The 19,387-nt window shown below is 40.4% G+C and overlaps 1 long non-coding RNA gene across 1 annotated transcript; it reads left to right on the top strand.

Annotated features, from left to right (window-relative positions):
* Window positions 1-62: 62 nt before the first annotated feature.
* Window positions 63-17,538, top strand: LOC125466366 (uncharacterized). The gene is made up of 3 exons (XR_007250444.2): window positions 63-1,527; window positions 3,820-3,877; window positions 10,509-17,538. It is a non-coding gene; the product is annotated as an uncharacterized LOC125466366 (long non-coding RNA).
* Window positions 17,539-19,387: the final 1,849 nt, after the last annotated feature.

Below are 19,387 nucleotides of genomic sequence, written 5' to 3'. Positions count from 1 at the left end.
GCATGCGCAGGGCTAGGCCGAGGGCGGGGCAGGCAGGCGCATGCGCAACGCGGGAAGGCGCGGACGTGAAGTGGCTTCACGGCGGAGTTTATGAGGTTTAGTTGGTGAAGCGTGAGGAATGGCTGAAGTAAAACGGGGCGAGGTCGGAGTGGTTTAAGGCGGAGAAAAGAGGGGCTGAGAGGTTTAAGAGAGTGTGCCGGTGGGAGATGAGGTGAGATTGGTGAGAAGAAAGGGTGTGAGGGAGAGTGAAGGCTGCTCAGGAGCATTAAGTGGGAAGAGGTTAGCCAGTTGAATATACAGCCCACGGAAACAGCCTTATTTTCCGAAAAAGAGTTCCGACCCGAAACGTCAACTTTGCTGTTCCTCTAGCTGCTGCCTGGCTTGCTGTGTTCTTCCAGCCTCCTGTTTGTCTATATTTAATAGGTGTTGATGAGACAATGCTGAAAGGTTTCGGATAGAACAGTGTGTCGAAAGTTTCAGTAGAACGGTTTTTGGGACTGTCCGGCTCTTCGGGTCAGCTGAGTCAATAGGGAAATTATAATACCTAATACTGCCTTTCGTAACACCCTTTCTGGGGGCAGAAGCACATTCACTAGATTAACTGAATTATATTACTTACAGTATCAAGCTGTTGTAGCTTAATAGCTACAACGGAATCTACATGTCAGTTAACATGTCAACATTGTGAACAATAGTAAGCTACTGTATTTGAGTGTAGTCCATGGAATTATATTTAAAGGGCCCACTTGAATCAAAGGGGTTGACACCCCAGTGACAAAGTCAGCCTAAAGAGCAGGAACCTTGGAAGAGAGAGCAACAGCCTCAACCTCAGTTCAGCCACTGTAACCAGGGTAGTAGATGTTGCCTGGCCTGCTGTGTTCCTCCAGCTCCACACTGTGTTATCTCTGACTCCAGCATCAGCAGTTCTAACTATCGCTCACAGAAACTGCTGTTTTCTCCACACTGCTTTATTGGGAGCTCTGTTGTAACCATGCTTTGGGTTGGCTGGGCATTTAGTGTCAAGAGGTCGCACTGTCTTGTTAGACTGCTGCTGCTGCTGTTGTGTCCCATGTATCTTTAGCTTGAATGATGCTCACTCACTCTCAGTAATTCTGAAAATTCTTCATTTACATGGGTACATGCTTATAATGGAGAAATGCAGCTGTCTAATGTAGTGTTTCTCTTTTGCCACTCTTCAAGTCTCAATCATTTCTCTGCTTTGCTTATGTCAGAGTAGCATGGTCATTTACACCATCATTTAATTTCTGTGCTGCAAAAATTCTGATTTGATATTAAGCTTTTATTACATTGTATATGTGCCCCTCCTAAAACCATGCTTCTCTGTCTGCTTCCATAATCCCTTTTGCTTCCTAGTGCTTGTTGTGGTCAAGATTGTTATGAAGTATGTTAGGATCATTAAAGTAGACTGGAATCAGTATGAAGCAAACCAGAAACAGTGTGAAAGACATCAAGATCACCAAAACACACAGCCACATGAGATGATAGATGTTGATGCAAAGAACAAGGGTAAGTTCAAATATTCAAGGGAAACATGCTTCTGAAAGAATGTTTGTTTGACAAATTACCTTAAGACTGATTACTAAATTACGGCTGACAACATGGAAGGTTGGGATTGAGGACAGAAAGCCAGTCATGGTGGATAAGAATTTTTTTGGACTGGAGGGTGGTAGATCGTCATATCTTCCAAGTGTCAGTGCTTTGTTGTTTTTTGTGTTGTTTTTGCAATTGATAAATGATTTGGGTCTTGGAATGCTGAGTCAAATTTCAAAATTTATTGATGATACCAAATTTAGAGTGGCAAATCTTAAGATAATTTAAATGGCCTGCAATAGGACATTTGACGGACAATCAGAATGGTCACCAAAGTGGCAGGTTGAATTTTAGACAGCAAAGTTGTGTTGAGCCTTGATAAAGCTCTGATTGGGTCCTAACAGGAATATTGATCTAACTATAGTTACCATGCTTTAGCAAAAATGTTCCTTGAGCAGATGCAGAGGAAATTTACCAGAATGATACTGTGGAATGATGGCTGTAGCTCCAAGTTTAGTTTGGAACAGCTGGAGTTGTTCTCCTTGGAGCAAAAGAGACCAGGTAGATTTGAGGTGTACAAGACTTTAGACAAGGTTGAGGAGGGAAAGCACCAATTAACTGATAGTACAAGGAATAGGAGACATGGGTTTAGGATTTTGGGTAAGAGACGCAGGGGGACTGTGATGAAAAACATTTTGTATTAATTTTATGCAGTGAGTGTTAGTAACCTGGATCTGGCCTCTTATGAGTGTGACGTAAATAATGATTCTGTGACGAAATTGGATAAGATTTAGACAAATCAACTTGCAAGACTGTGGAAATTGAATAGCGGAGTACAAATGACAGGATTGCTCTGGCTGGAACCAACAAAGACAATAATCATTTTAAAAACATTTGCGTTCCCTGAGTCCAATTTAAAAGCTCACATGACAAGTTTTGCAACTTCAACTGCAACAAGTAAACTAAAACCAACACTGATTAAACACTGTTTCTATAGGTAACTGCAGAAGAGAACTTCCCCTTTTACTTTCACATGAACAAAGTTCTCACTCCATGGTATTATTTTATTCTGTCCCTTAAGTAGGCATTTAATTCACCTGGAACCAGTCTAAAGAGATTTTTCATTATTCAGGGTTTACTTTCATTTTTTTTCCTGCCCCAGTCAAGTAACATTTAACCTCAGAACTATCTTTAATGCTCAGGATTTTTCTGGAGATTTTGTCTGTGATTGAAGGCAGATGAATCTTCTAGCCTCATTGTAAGTCCTCAAAGATTTGGCCTTTTCAGCAAGCTCTCACCTGCATCTCTGTGTAATGTATAATAAGAACCTGTTACCTGTCTGTTCTCTCTATGGTCCTGACAAGCCAACCATTCTGTGAAATTCAGGTGCAACTTTTAGGAGAACCTTATAATCCAATCTTACAATGGCTTCCAGTACATTTTATTCCTCTCAATTCCTCTCATTTCCATAGCAATGTAAATCAATGGGCCTATTTATCAAGGTAAACATGTTGATTTTATACCCTTGAGATATAACAACTTATTCTGTTATGAAACTAAGTAGACAATAGATAAAGTATAACCATTTTCAAAATCAGACACTCTTAATTCTTCTTGGGAATTTGGGACTAATAGTATATCCATTGTCAGCAAATATTCTTCTACCATTGTTTGCAAGTGTGAGCATCTTGTGTCTTCACAGAGAAACACCTGAATGTCTTTAACAGTCAAGCCAATGACTTTTGCTGGCAGCAGGATCCAAAGCAGATCATGTCAGTTCCTTTTTTACCTCCGTTTTACTCTAATCAACACAGTCCAAATAGGCGTAACATTCTTATAAAAACCACTCATTTGTAACAGTGTAATGAGTAGAATGGCCTCCTTCCATGCTGTAAATTACTCTGCAACAAGGTGGTCGAGAAAAATATAGATGAGAAAGGTAGCACTGTTGATTAAGGATAATGTTTTACAGTATTAGAATGAGACAATATCCCAGAATGTTCAAGTACAGAATCTATTTGGGTGGAGCGAAAACACAATATAGGTACCCTTTCATTGCCCAGTGTATTCCATTCACCACAAGCTGATGGGTAGAATTTACAGGAATAAATTTGCAAGGAAATTACAGAGGTGCACATAAGTTTTGGAGTAGTACCTTTTATTACAGTACATCTTAAAATAATTTAAATAATTAAATAATCAGAGATGAGCAGGAGTTTCAAGAGTGTATTCAGGACAATATTGTAAAACAGAATATTTTCATTCCAGTGAGAAAGTTGCTGCATTTAATTCTTGTGAATGAAGTCGACCAATGGATCAAGTGTCGGTAAGAGAACATATATGGAACAACGGTTATTAGGTTTAGGTTGGTTATAGATATGTAGGAATTACGAGCAGGAGTAAACCATTTGGCCCATGAAGCTGCACTGCCATGTTTTAAGATCATAGTTTATCATCCAACTCATCAGTTTGTTCCTGCTTTTCCCACATAACCTTTGATCCCCAAAAACTGGTTCCAACTCCTTCTTGAAATCACATCTTTCGATCTTTACTGTTTTCATTGCAGAAAATCCCACAGTTTCACCATTGCCTGAGTGAGGAAATTTCTTCTCATCTCAGTCTTAAATGATCTATCTCATATCCTGGTTCCAATGACCTGCTATCACAAGACCATTCCTACATTTATCCTGTCTAGTACGTTTAGAATTTTATAGGTTGCAATGAGATGCTTTCTCATTCTCCTGAATTCCAGTAAATTAAATCCTAACTGATTCAACCGTTCCTCATATGTCGGCCCTGCTATCCCAAGGATCAGTCTGGTAATGGAGCAGAGCAGGAATGGCTGTTGGACTGGGGACCGGTGCGGATGGTCAGTGGTTTGTGAGCCCGAAAAAACCATATCTGAAAGACCCCTGCACCGATCTACTACATTATAATGTTTACCTATAACCTGTCTGTAATGTTCATCCTTTTAACTTTATTTCTTAGTTTCTAACTTATACATTGAATCACTATGTATTGTAACTTTTTTTATTTCTCTATTTTGTATCTCAGATTTGTACCTTGGTACCTTATAGTTTAGATGGTGCCATCATGGGTGACATTTTAAATTTTCAGTATACTCCTGTACTTGAGTACACATGACAATAAACCTAATTCTAATTCTAATTCTAAACCTTTTACTGCAATTCCTTTATAGCAAGAACACCCTTCCTCAGGTGCGGAGACCAAAACTGTGTACAGTATTGCAGGCATGGTTTCACTAAGGTTCTTTATATATTAAACAAGACATCCCTGCTCCTGTAATCAAAAGTTCTGGCTATGAAGTCTAATATACTATTTCGCTTCTTTACTGCATCCCCAAGGACTCGTGCAACTTGTTTGGCAACTATTCCTTGCTCATGACACAATACCCAACCTAAGATTGTGTTTTCTAGTTGGTTCCTCAATGTTTTGGTCCATAAAACCAATTTGCGCGCACTCAACTAACTCCTCCTCTACAAGATTGTTACTAATTTGATTTGCCTAATCTGTATGTAGATGAAAATCACCCACAGATGTTCCTTTACTTCAGGCGGCTCTACAGTTTCCTGTTTAATGCTATTTCAACATAACTTTACAGTTTGTGAGTCTATATACAGCTCCTAATGTTTTTTTGCCCCTTGATGTTTTCCAGCTCTGCAGATACAGATTCCACACCTTTAGAACTAATATCCTTCCTCACTGTTGCATTAATTTCCTCTTTGCCTTTTCCTTTTTGTCTCTCCTCATATTCAGAAGCATATTCTCATATGCTTCTGGATATTCAGTTCCCACCGTTGGTCATCCTGCAGACATTTCTCCATAATGACAACTATATGTTCACAGATGTCACTGGAGAAACTCAGCAGGTTTGGCAACATCTGTGGAGAGAAAGTAGAGTCAATGTTTTTAACCCTCCATCAGAACTAGTAGTAGTTAGGAAAAAATGGCATATACACTGAAGACAAGGTTGAAGCTTCAAAAGTGTGAGAGCATATGTGGAGACAGCTCAGAGACTGAGAGAAAGACAGATAATGGTATGCCAAGGAAAGCTGATAATGGGCACCTGTTATCAGGACAGAGAACAAACAAGAATGAGTTATTAATTGGGGTAGGGCCAATTAACATGGGATAGGAAAATCATCCTTGATTATTTAAGTTTACCAGTCTTATATTGTGATTTACCAACGGGGTAGGGCCCAAGTTTACCTCAGCTAGAACAGTCATCAAGCCTCGCATTATTGCCATTATTCTGAAGCAAACACTAACGATCTAACAAATTGAACTAACCCGTGACTCTAGTAGAGATCTTGCTGACTTGATTTGGAATTGAAGCTTGATAAGCAAAAGTGTCACTGGAGAATGGATTGTCTTTAAAGAGGAAGTAATTCTTGTATCATCAAGATACATTCCAATGAGGGGAAAATGTGTGGAAAATAAATAGATGTGCCCCAGATAACAAAAGACAGGGAGGAAGCTGAAGAAGAGAGATGGTGCATATGACAAATGTCAGCTGGATAATACAATTGAGAATTAGGCTCAGTATTAAAGATTCAGAGGGCAACTGACAAAATATGAGAAGAAAGCATATGAAAAGGGACTGGCTACAAAAGGGATTCCAGAAGTCATATGAAAGCATATAAATAATAAAAGGAGTGAAGCTGATGTGGTAGCTAAAAGAAGATTTAGGCATGGAGACAGTGGTGTGGGTTGGTACTGAATGAACACCACTTTATCAAAAAAAACACTGCTGTTCAAATCATAGTGAAATGGGAATTAAGATTGGTTAAAAATAGTGGGAGGCATTAAGTTGGCTTACTGGAAGATGATAGGTTACCAGGACTGGATGCGATGTATCCAAGGATGTTCTCTTCTGCAACAGGAAAAATGTCAGCTGCATGTTCATGCACTGAATGTAATGTTCTTGGTAAATGTGACTATCAGGGAGAAGTCTGAAATTGCTTAAGGATAGGTTTGAGTATCCGTGGTGCATAGATAGATGGGAAAAATGAAGACACCCATAGCAAGAGACCCATGGATGTGTTTTCAAGCTAAGTGGATGTATTATTAGAGGGAGATCATTAGAGGGAGACAGCTAGTTAGAGACAACAAAAAATCTGCAGATGCAGGAGGTAGACAAACAGGAGGCTGGAAGAACATAGCAAGCCACGCAGCATGTGGAGGAAAGGAGCAATCAGCATTTTGGGTCTTACCCTTGATAGTTCAACGTGAGGATCACTACATGTGGCAAGGGGAGAGGTTGAGAAGGCAGGACTGGATGATAACCTCATCTGGTATGGGGGTAATAGTAAGTAGCCATGATAAGGCAAATGAGATTATGGGATGATGCACACAGTAAGGATATAGGTGAATGCCCAGGTGCATCAACCTATTCAGACCTGGTTAGTTTAATTAAAATCCTTGTTCTGAAACCAAAAGAGTGAGCCAATACCTTTGCTGCTGTCTTCTTTGGTCACAATAAATTATGCTTTCTTTGTGGCACCAGTAGATTCTTCCTTTTGTTGCTGAGGGAGAATATCTGTCTGGTTTTTAGCAATCTTTGGCAGTACATCAAGAAAGGTGCATTAAAACCTGATGCAACTTTCAAGTGTTCTAAATACATATCGCTCATCCATGTACAGAACGTCCCAGCAATGCCAAATTCTACCCTTCTATACCCAAAACTGGGGTAACATACAAACTACCATGCAAGGACTATGAGAAACACAACATAGGCCACACAGAAGAGAATTGACTGCATGGCTACATGAACACCAACAAGCCACCAAGAGACAAGACCAGTTCTTGCGTCTCACTACACACGGTCAACAAGGGACACAAATTCAACTGGGGCAACACATCAGCAAACGCACAAGCCAAACAGAGACATGCCAGGGAATTCCTGGAGGTCTGGTCTTCCAACCGGAACTCCATCCGGTTTTGGATTAGACCCTGTGTACAAACCACTGAGAAACAGAACCAGAAATGGTACCAACCAACCAATCAAACAGAGGCAGATAAATAACAAGCGGGACAGAACACCGATGACTCACCGGAGGTGCGCTGACAATATTACCTAGTAGGGTGATGAAACGTTTGCAACCAAACCCATCAGCTCGGCAAGCATGTCTACAACCTCATGGGACACTTGTGTCCGAATGCTGCATCAGTTATTGAAAATATTTTTTCATGGGATGAGGTGTTCCTGGCTAGGTCATCCTTAATTACTATTGAGAAAGTGGTGAGCCACCTTCTTGAACTCGTGCATGGGGAGTGAGGGCCTACAGCATTTGGTGAGGGAGTGCCAGGATTTTGCCCCAGTGAAGGAAATACCATATAGTTCCAATTCAGGGCCAGCAAGGGAACTTGCATGTGGTGATGTTCCGATGCAGTTGCTGCCTTTTGTCTTTATAAATGGTAGAGGTTGCAGATTTGGAACATGCTGTTGAAGGTGTATTGCTGCAGTGCATCTTATGTATGTTACACGTTGCTATCACTGTGGTGGTGGAGGGAGTGAATGTTGAAGGTGGTTGATGTGGTGCCAGTTTTGTGGGCTGCTTTGTCTGCGTGATGTTGAGCTTCTCCAGCTTTTTTGGAGCCACATTCATCCAGGCAAGTGGTGAGTATTCCATCAAACTATTGCTTATGCCTTGTAGATGGTGGCAGGTTTTGGGGAGTGATGAAGTAAGTTACTCAACACAAAATTGCCTCTTTGCCACAATGTGTAGATGATCTAGTGCAGCTCCTTGTAAGTTTTAACTCCAAGGATTTTAATGGTGGGTGGTTCAGTAGTAGTTATGCTGTTGAATGTCAAAGGGAGATGGTTGCATTCTCTTTTTTTGGATATGGTCATTGCCTGGCACTTGTGTGGTAAGTATGATCTTTGTTACTTGTCAGCCCAAGCCTGAAAGTTGTCTAGGTCTTGCCACACATTGAGATGGATTGCTTTAGCATTTGAGAAGTTGCAAATGATGCTGAACATTGTATCATCATCAGTAAACATCCCCACTTCTAACCTAACAATGCCCATGCTCTGTGAATGAATGAATAAAAACAAAATCTTTGAGAGATACCAAAAGTGGCATGCTGTGGTGATGAAGTTGCAATTGTTACACGTAGGAGACCTCCCATCCACAGCCTCCAACTTGATTGTTCCCCAACCCCACACTGCCTATTTCTATCTGGAGTCCTGATGAAGGTTCCTGACCTGAAATGTTGACTTTCTTGCGCCTCTCATGCTGCCTGATCTGCTGTGTTCCTTCAGCTCCACATTATTGACTGTGGCTTCCAGCATCTGCAGTTCTTGCTGTCTCCAAGCAAGATTTGAGTTGGGATCTTAACAAACAAAATGTAAGGGATCTTTGGGGCTCTTTTTTGGGAAGAAGAATACACTGTCCGAGGAGAATGAACCACTGAAGTAATCTAGAATCAGGGCCGAGAAGTGGTGAGAAGTTGAGCCAGGATGGGATTGAGGGAGCAGGTGTTGGATTTCATCAAAGAAATTTAAAATAGCTGAATAAAAAATATTGTTCTTGGTACTGGATAAATCCAAGAGTTCCTCACATTCAGTATTTGCTGTGATAGCAGGCAGCGAGGGAAGTGTTTAAAAAGGTAGCTCATTGTAAAAGGAAATAAGACCTAAGCTTGTCCTTCAGTATGGTATCAGAAGAGTGGGTTTCTTTAGCTAAGGTGAGCGAAGCGTGGTAGTGTTTGTTGTGGCAGTTATGCATTAGTATCTTGAATGGATGTGTGGATTCCAAGTCATTAGTGATGTTCCAGAAGAGGGGTAACATAGTTTGCATGTAAGTTCTTTAAAGTAACAACACTGATATATGAAAGACATATTTATGAAATTTCTAATTTTGTTGCAATGTCCCTGAAGCATTTCTCACCTCCTTTGAAATGCATTGTAATAGACAAAATGCAGTAAATGTACAAGCACTACTTTTTTGACTAAGCAACACAAGATGAAGTAGGATGCACCCCTCAGCATGGAATACAGCAGCAATAAGAGTGAGTTAGTAAAGCACCTGCTATTGATGGATTGCTAATTGATCTCTAAACTGGAAATACTAGTTTCCTTCATGAACTGTTCTTGCTTATAAATATAGGAGAAAGGAAAAGTTCCTTAGGAACTGAGATCTGTCTCAATGATAACCTACAAGAACAAAGATGACAAGTCAGATTAGTTCATTGCATTTCACTGTTGTTTGTAGTTGTTAAATACTTAAAACCTTGATACTTATAAAATACTGCCAACCATATCTGTTAAAAAGCTGGTGTTTGCTCAAAGCTGGACATTCAGCGACAACCATGATCTTTACCCTGAGACAAACAGCAGAAGGCACTTCATTTCACTTTTGTAGCTCTAACCAAAATCTCCTTTCTGGCTTTCTGTTTCCTCTCTTCAAAAATCAGTTAGCCATGAAACTAATTCAGTTTGTGAAGTCTTTACCCCGTAAATGGAAAGGCATCTAATATATTCCCAATAGTAAATAGAGTTAAGAAGGATTATTTTTTGCACCATGCTTTTTGATATCTTGCCTTGCCTTGTCTCAAAAGCTTTCCTGGATTAAAAAATAATCACAAAAGATTTATCATAAGAGGAGATGATGTACTACTCAGACTGAGAGCAAAGGTCAAAGTGAGATATGTTCAGATCTGTGAACTTCTTTTTGCCAATGATTCAGCTTCTGTCATGCATTCAGTCTGAGGCCTGTGGTTAATTTTAAATGCCTTCTCACCACTGCAGAGGAATTTGGGGGCTACAATCAGCATACAAGACAAATAATATCTCAGTGGTCAGCCTGAAGCTAACTGCTCTTGGTTTAATATCTCTTCTAAACAGCATGTCTGACAGTACAGCACTCATTCTGTTCTGAATTAGAATGTTTATGTTACATGTACCAGTCCTTAGATATGTTTTCTTTTTATAGGTCATTGCACATTACTGAAGTGGAAGAAATTCATGGAAATAATCTGCACTGTACTTGATGCAAAACCCAAGCTACTAATTCTAAGACGAAGATGCAACTAATCATTTATGCTGTGATGGAGCAGTGTATAGTGGAGTTGGGATGCAATCCTGGACATGTTGGTTTTGGGATGTGTTGGAAACGCCTAAGTACAGTCCACAGGAAGTGAGGAACACTTACCAAAGGAGTTCTGCCACAAATGTCAGTCTTGAGCTGACATTGGTAGGGTTATAGGAACACATGACTCATGTACCCTGTGGGCAGGGATCATATGTGACACAGTAAACATTTCTGTTAAAGGAGGAAACTAACAAGAATTAGAAGGAATCCCAGTCTTTTTAAGAAAAGAAGCCAAATAGATCAACTATGACATCAAAAGAGAAAGTACTGGAAACACTACACAGGTCTGACAGCATTTCTGGAGATGGAAAGAAAGTTAACAGCTCAGATCAATTGCACTTCAGTAGAGTGAAACTGATATGTGTTTACAAGGTCTACCATCTTGAGTAAAAGCTGCCAGCAATGTCAGAATGGAAGCAAGCATCTACAGAATCACTAAAAAGTGAAGCAAGATGTCCTGTTTTTTTCTATGACCTTATCAGTCTGAGATAACTGTGTCAGACAGCATCAACGATACTTGTTTTATAACTGCCACCTCTGGCTGGTGAAGAAGATCCTTTCATCACCGTACAAATTTTTAGGTGCCATTGCCTTCAGGATTACAGCTATTGCCAGATGAGTGTTTGTCTGTCTCCTTCACTTTATTGTTCACACAGCCCCAAGTACCCAGAATCAAAGGCATTATATATACGTCCCCCATGAATATACTTAAGGCTGATTCTTGGTATGAAGTTCACTTAAGCATTGAAAATCGAGTTGAGGGAGGAGTATCTGAGTGCGGTATTTAAAACCATAGAATCCCTATTGTGTGGAAACAGGCCATTTGGCCCAATGAGTTCACACTGACTCTCTGAACAGCATCTCAACTAGACCCATCCCCCTATCCCTGTAATGCTACATTTCCCATAGCTAATCCACCTAACCTAAAAATCTCTGGACACTATACACAATTTAGCACGGCCAATCCACCTAACATGCACATCTTTGAACTGTGGGTGGAAATGCCACACAGATTGTCACCCAAGGCTCGGATAAAACCCTGGTCCCTGGCACTTTGAGGCAGCAGTGCCAACCACTGTGTCACCATGCTACCAAAAAGCTTTGGTAAAGTTGACGTACACATTGTGCAACCAGACTTTTGGGCATTGATTCCATGTTATGGAAGGTAAAGAAACTGAAACAGCTACAGGGATAAAAGGAGTTCATCCTTCCTTCTTTTCTCAAAGCACGTTATACACAAAGTGTTACACAATGTATATTTTAATGTCAAAACTCTAACATTTGTAAAGCAGAAGTGAAATCACAGATTCAAGAGCAGCACTTTTAACAGTCATGATCAGAGATACAAACAGTAAAAAAGGTACAAACATACAATGTTCATAAGGCCTGTGCACCAAGGGATATCCGACGTGTAACAATAAGTTGTAAATGCAGTAACCAGACAGTGACAGCTCTCTGCAAGAATATTCTGTGAATGGCTTGTGGGATGGAGAGTGAGTAATGAAACAATGAATTGTCTCACAACTCATAAACACATCAAGTTTGAACAAAATAATTTGAGATGGGAAGAGACAGATGTGTTAATTGAATACAACCAGACATAAGGTTATACTTTGAACTGCACAACCTCCATTCATAGTTACAAGAGTAAAATGCTCTAGATGGTGGAAGTCTATTTTTTTAAAATCAGTGCTATATTCCTTTCACAGTATCCACAAAATGTACCCAGAAATCCTCACTTGTGTAACAAGGAGTTGTAGTCAGTACAAACAAAATGAAATGGCCTGTTAACATTTTATGTATCCTGAGTGTATTTATCTTTTCACATTCAGCATTTACAATGTGGGATTATTTCTTAAAATCTGTAATGGATAGTGTCTCATTCATTGTTTTTTAATTCTTTCTTTTAGGGAAACGTTTTTCTATCCAATCTTCAATGAATCGTGAGATCACTAGTTGGCTAAAATTTATTTTGTGTTCTCTTTTCCCCCCCTTCTCCTCATGCCTTGGTCAACCCATAACAGGGCGCAGTTCCACGTGTCAAAACTTAAACTTAATAGGGCTTTCTATAAATAGATGATGCATGCTTGAAAGCTGTTTGGCCATCATTTTGAGCCCGTGCTCTCCTTGTCCAAAATCCACTTATAACTGGATTCATTGGATATTGATCAGCAGTCATGGTTTCTCCACTAATTTGGCAAACTCTGAGGCCCAGTTGCTCCACCCACAGGCCAAGGTTCAGGAATCATTAGCCAGTTTATCATCATCCCTTAATAATTTCTAAAAATGCCTGTTACATCCACAGATATACCGTATCAGAGAGCTATGCAATGTATTGTTATTGTATTTAATATTTAATTTGGGAAAAGTTCTAATTCCAACATTGATTGGATCCTGTGGAATTGGTTAACTGGGATCATAGCTCCACACCTCTCAGTAAAATGATCACACGTGTCTAAGGGACAAGAATCACCAATATATTAAATGCATGCAACCATTACAAAACAGCACTTGAAATTTTTCACTTTGGGAAGACATCATACACTATCAGATTTTAAAATGCTGATCACAAATTTATGCATGCAGTATAGACTTTCCTCAAAATAATGTCACATTTTAAAAATCTAATTTCTAGGTTGCACTAACCTTGAAAGCTTGCCATGATGACAGGACTTTATTTTTAGAATGATTGAAAGAGCAGGAATAAAGAAGCTAAGTACTCTGGTGGGGAATCCAGAAGAAGACATAATTTCAAAATTACAGTTCAGTCATTTAGGCATGAAATGAGGGAGCATTTCTTCATTCAGAAAGCTGTTAATGCTGGGGTCATTGAAGATTTCAAAACATATTGGCATACTAACAAATGTTGAGGGATATGGAGAAAATGCATGAATTGGAATTGCAGTAAAGATTAGCAAAATGTGATTGAATGACCACTGTTTCTATGACATTTATAATGAGAGGTTCCAGCTCAGAAGAGATGTACAGAACATAGGTGGTGGTTGAAGGAGAGTGTAAAGAGGTTACCAATTTCATTAGTCAATCCGAGTTTAAAATATCTGTCTTAGACAGTGGGATTACTAAGATTATAACATGGATGTGAAGTGGTTTTGGATACATACCAATTAAAAACAAAATTGCAACAGAGCTAACCACTGGAGCTCATGACAGACTAAAATGCTTCTTGAGAATAGGGATCTACAAATTGAATAGAATTTAACTCCAGACTATATTGCTATGGAGATGCTGTCAATTTATAGATTTCAAATTATTTCTACTTTTTCTTTATCGGAAAAGCAAAGCTGATGTTTGTTGCCCATCCCTAGGTGGCCTTGCAGCGACTCCTAGCTGGGCATTGATGTGCAAAAGAAATACAATCAGAAGCCAAAAAGGGAAGAAAATGTTCATTGGTTGAGAGAAACAAGTATGTGGACTTGATGGAATCAAAGAACAGGCTATGGAGTGGGTGAATGGCAGGTAGGGGTTGGGAGACAGGAGACCAACTCTGGAGAGACACTGTGTTCTCCACCCCCTTTCTTTTCTGACAAAAGGAGAAGTACAAGTTTAAGAACCCAGGTAATGTAATAAAAAGTTGTAGCAGCCTCAACAGGGTCTAGGCAGAGATATGTAAAACAGGGGCGCGCACACTATTGCAGCATTGTGATTTGGCCTTGTTATAGTTCTGATCTCCAATTGAAATAGGTAGGGATGTGAGACAATAGTGAAGCTTTACATGAGTTGCAGTTGAAGCTCCCCCCTCAAAAAGCAGAAGGGGTTATTGCGGAATGAGACAACTGAACAAATTATTGTGGGAGTGGTTTAAAAATATATAGTGCTTTGAATTTCATACATTGGACTGATTCCAAGTGGGGCCAGTAAACAAAAATGACAGTGAAAGTACCTTCCTCCCGCTAATTCTCTTGGTGCCCTTGGTACACCCATTTAACATCCTGGAGCTCCCAGCAATTGGTCAGTGCCACTGAAATGCAGCAGAGCCCATGCACATGTGTACTTCAAATAACTAGACTTTTAAATGCCGGTGGCATCATAGGGCAGATTGCATTTGGAGATTATGGGCAAGGCAAATGTAAGTCATTTCAGACAATTCTGTGTAAAATATCTATCCTGACAGAGCAGCACCATATCAGATATAGGTTATCCATCTGCTCCCTCAGCTCAAGGGAAGGGGAAAGTGATGTGGATGTTGTGATAATTTTGCTGAATGCTGGAGGATTATCGGAGGCATCTGATAAACACTTCAATCAGTCCACGTCTCATCCCTGGTTATTACTCTGGTTAGTACAAAATAATTTCAATACTTGATCAGTGAATGAGTGTTACAGGTATTTCTTGAGTGCTGTGTTGGACTGGGAAAAAATATCAATAGTGTATAAAAGGCTGCTGAATCTTTCAATGAAACCTGAAAATGATCTGTGATTGATGGATCGTAATATAAAATGCATAGGTACAGGCATATTAAACAATCAAGTACCAAAATATTATTTTCAACATTTAACCCATTACTGAGGCACAGTTTCATTTGAAAAAAAAATTGCATTCTGGTTGAGGACCTTGGAGCTGAGTGCACTTCTGAAGTTCAGAGATTTCAGAATACAACAATAAACACATTGAATTCCCCACAATTAAATCACATGCATAATTTCCAGAAGTTAAGCCAGCTGCTGAGAAAACAACAGAGCCGTCAAAAAAACTGAAACAGTTATTGTGAGGGTAGGACTGTTTGAAGTTTGCATCACATATAGACGGTGGTTAAAAAGTCATTTAGCACTCTTCCCTTCAATGCTCAGTCCTTTGAGTATGGGAGTTGGGAAGTCACGCTGAGGTTGTACAGGACATTGGTGAGGCTTGTTCTGGACTACTTTATGCAGTTCTGGATGCCCTGTTTAAGGAAGGATTTTATTAAGCTGGAGAGGATTCAGAAGAGATTTACCAGGATATTGCCAGATATGGAAGGTTTGAATTATAAAGAAAGATTGGAAAGGTGGGAATTTTTCCACTGGAGCATAGGAAGTCAAGAGGTGTACTTATAAGGGTTTATAAAATCATGAGGGGTATAGATGGGGTTAATGGTAGGTGTCTTTTCCCTAGGATGGGGGATTTCAGAACAAAGGGGCAGATTTTTAAGGTGAGAGGAAAGAGGATTAATAAAGATATCAGGGCAAACCTTTTATATAGAGGGTGGTTTGCATGTGAGTGAACTTCCTGAGGAAGTCGTGGATGTGGGCACAGTTACAACGTTTAGTAAGTACATGAATAGGAAAAGTTTGGAGAGATATGGGCTTGGAACAGGCAGGTGGGACTAGTTTAATTTGGGATTACGTTCAGCATGGACTGGTTTGACCAAAGGTTCCATTTCCATGCTGTATGACTCTATGACGTCCATGTAGGGGAAGGGATTACGGACCACCTCTCTAGAGGAAGAGTCACTGAACCCTTTAATGTGGACTGATACCACTAACCTCCATGTGGACTAGAGTCACTGAAGTCCTTCATGTGGGCCAGGGTCACTGTCCTCCAATATGTGGGTTTGGGTCACTGACCTCCTCCAAATGGTATGGTGTTGTTGACCTCTACTGTAAGGGGAAGGCACTGACTTTTAACTGTTTTTCATTGGATTTTTTGTATACTGAGCTCCAGAAGAAGGGGATCTCCATATAATTGTGTGTGGGGGGAGGTGGTGTTGGGAGTTACATGCTCTCTCTAACCTAGGATCAGGAATACAGGGGTGAGCAAGGGTCGGACAGTTGAATCATTGATTAGTTAATTTGGTAAAACATTTGATCATACAAGTGGGTTAAAGGCCCTGTGGTACTATACTGACACTATTTTCAGACCTCTAATTTGTGAAGGTACTGGGCAAAAGCGAACTGATTTGAAGAACATTATGTTGGGAGCACTGCCCTCTGGGTTCTGAGAAAACTTACAGTGTAGCAAGCTGTGTGTGTGATACACCATGATTCCCATGGTGCTTAGTACAACCTTTAATTGCTAAAAGATAAATCTGTCACAGTGGACTTGTGGGTGGCATTGTGTCTTCACATTCTGTTTGCAGTAAAGCTCAGTTAAAATATCTGGCACAACCATTTCACTGTGACAAAGCCACTCCATTTAAAGACGATATATATTGTTGAGAGTATATTGTGCAATTGCAAACTGATCCCACTAGGTGGGCTATCGTTCCAAAGACATAGCAATGTATAGATGAGGGGAGAATTGCTGTGTGTAACACAGGATTGTTGGGTGGTCATATGCAGCCCAGTGATCCCAGTGTTAATCTGGCCTGTAACTTGGTACTGCTTTTACTTTAGTTCCTTATTTCCAGTTTGAATTGTGTGGTATGGAGTTGGAGTGGGCTGTTGAGCCCTATTGCCACATTGGTAGCTAAGTCCTAAATCAGAATGATGAGGTTTGGTTGTCACCTGGAAGTAACATTTAAATCCAGTCAGCAAGATATTCTCTGGTTGGTCTTTGTAACACCTGCTGTATATGTGATGTTTTCAAAGTTCTTCTGACCAGAGGAGATCCTAATGACCATTTTTACAATGTCACTGCACACAGTGACAACAGCAATCCTTCCCCCATGTTAGCAATAGCCCCTAAATTATACACTAAAGCTGATCAAGGAAGTGCAGCTGCTACGTCCTTAGTTAAAGAGAGACACGGTTTCAGAGCTTCACATTTTGCTTGCTGCCAACCAGCTGCTCCTTCCCCAAGAGTGGTGTCATCATTACTTGGCGTCACTCTCTGCTGCCTTCTGCTGCCACAGTTCCTTGTGCTGTTTGCGGCCAAAGCCCTCGTCATAGTTCCCTTTGCTCTTGAACAGCTGTTGGAAATGAGGCTTGCAGTAAAACTCACCCTGCAGCGCTGCATAGCTTCCCAAACTGTGAGGGAACAAAGGACAACCAGATATAAAGCCCAAAAGCTTCAGTCATCACTCAGGGATATACAGTTTAGGTACACCAAATAAATAAAAAACAGCCCATCCTGCTTTACTTCTCTCACTCTGTCCAAATGAAAAGTGAATTTTGCCATAACAAAACTCTTGTTACATTGAGATGGCTGATGGTGAGATTAACGTGAGGGTTATTACACTTGAGGAAAGGGATGAGGTTTTGAAAGTAGGGCCTTCATAATCATCTCAGTTGGTACAGGAATTAAACAAGTGGTGTTGGCATCACCCTTCATCACAGGCTGCCTGTCCAGCCACCTGAGCTAACTGATGCAGTGAGAGGAATTTGATATATTAAACATTCAAATAGCAGCATCATCACAGAGTCAAGGCTAATGGTTCACTATGAGTTTTCACTTTGCCAACTTCATAACTGTTAGCAATGATCTTTCACTATGTCTGGCTGCTGCCCCTGTCCTGTACTGGGCAATGGAGATTAGGATAGTCTGGGTCCCTTACCTTCACACACCTTTTCATGGTAGGACATTGTACAGTGGGTTTCATGTATCACAACCATGATTAACAGTCTCTGAGTAGAGACACAGCAGAAGAATCTATACTACAACTTCTGTGTTTCTGTTTGGCCAACGTAGCAGTACACACTCAGACCCTTAAGAGATATGTACATACCCCTAGCAGACATACAACACCTGACGAAATTTAGATTAGGCTCAGGATGTAGACAGCCAGGGGTCACAGGAGCTCCTGCTAAAGGTAAGCAGCTAACTGAATAGAGAGGAATCCATATGGAAAGTTGAAAATGGCCTTGATCTCTGAGTCATTGTCTACAGGTTTAGTACCAGAGGACTGGAGGATTGCAAATGTTGTGCCTTTGTTCAAGAGGGCAGTAGAGATGACCCAGGTAATTATAGACCAGTGAGCCTTACGTCTGTGGTAGGAAAAGTTTTGGAAAGGATTATAAGAGATAGGATTTATAATCATCTGGCAAGAAACAATTTGATTGGAGATAGTCAACATTGATTCGTCAAGGGCAGGTTGTGTCTCACAAACTTCTGAGTTTTTTTGAGAAGGTGACTAAGCACGTAGATGAGGGTAGGACAGTTGACATGGTGTACGTGGGCTTCAGTAAAGCCTTTGATAAGGTTCCACAAGGCTATTGGAGAAAATGCAGAGGCATGGGATTGAGGGAGATTCAGTAGTTTGGATTAGAAACTGGCTTTCTGTAAGAAGGCAACAAGTGGTGGTTGATCGAAAATATTCAGCCTGGAGTCTGGTTACTAGTGGTGTGCCACAAGGAGCTGTTTTGGGACCACTGCTGTTTGTCATTTTTATAAATGACTTGGACGCAGGCATAGGTGGATGGGTTAGTAAGTTTGCAGATGACACTAAAGTCGGTGGAGTGGTGGACAGTGTGAAAGAATGTTGCAGGTTGTAGGGAGACTTGGATAAACTGCAGAATTAGGCTAAAAGGTGGCAAATGGAGTTCAATGTGGATAAATGTGATGTGATTCACTTTGGGAAGAATAATATGAAGGCAGAATACTGGGTCAATGGAAAGATTCTTGGTAGTGTGGATGTGCAGAGGGATCTTGGTGTCGATGTACATAGATCCCTGAAAGTTGCCACCCAGGTTCATCATGCTGTTAAGAAGGCTTACGGTGTGTTAGGTTTTAATGGTAGAGAGACTGAGTTCCAGAGCCCTGATGTCATGCTGCAACTGTGCAAAACATTAGTGCGGCCTCACTTGGAAAATTGCATACAGTTCTGGTCGCCCCATTACAAGAAGGAT

This window comes from Stegostoma tigrinum, chromosome 31 (genome assembly GCF_030684315.1).
Source record: "Stegostoma tigrinum isolate sSteTig4 chromosome 31, sSteTig4.hap1, whole genome shotgun sequence".
NCBI classification, from domain to species: domain Eukaryota; kingdom Metazoa; phylum Chordata; class Chondrichthyes; order Orectolobiformes; family Stegostomatidae; genus Stegostoma; species Stegostoma tigrinum.
The sequence above is the reverse complement of the archived record's forward strand: the minus strand, read 5'-3'. Positions and strand labels throughout refer to the sequence as shown.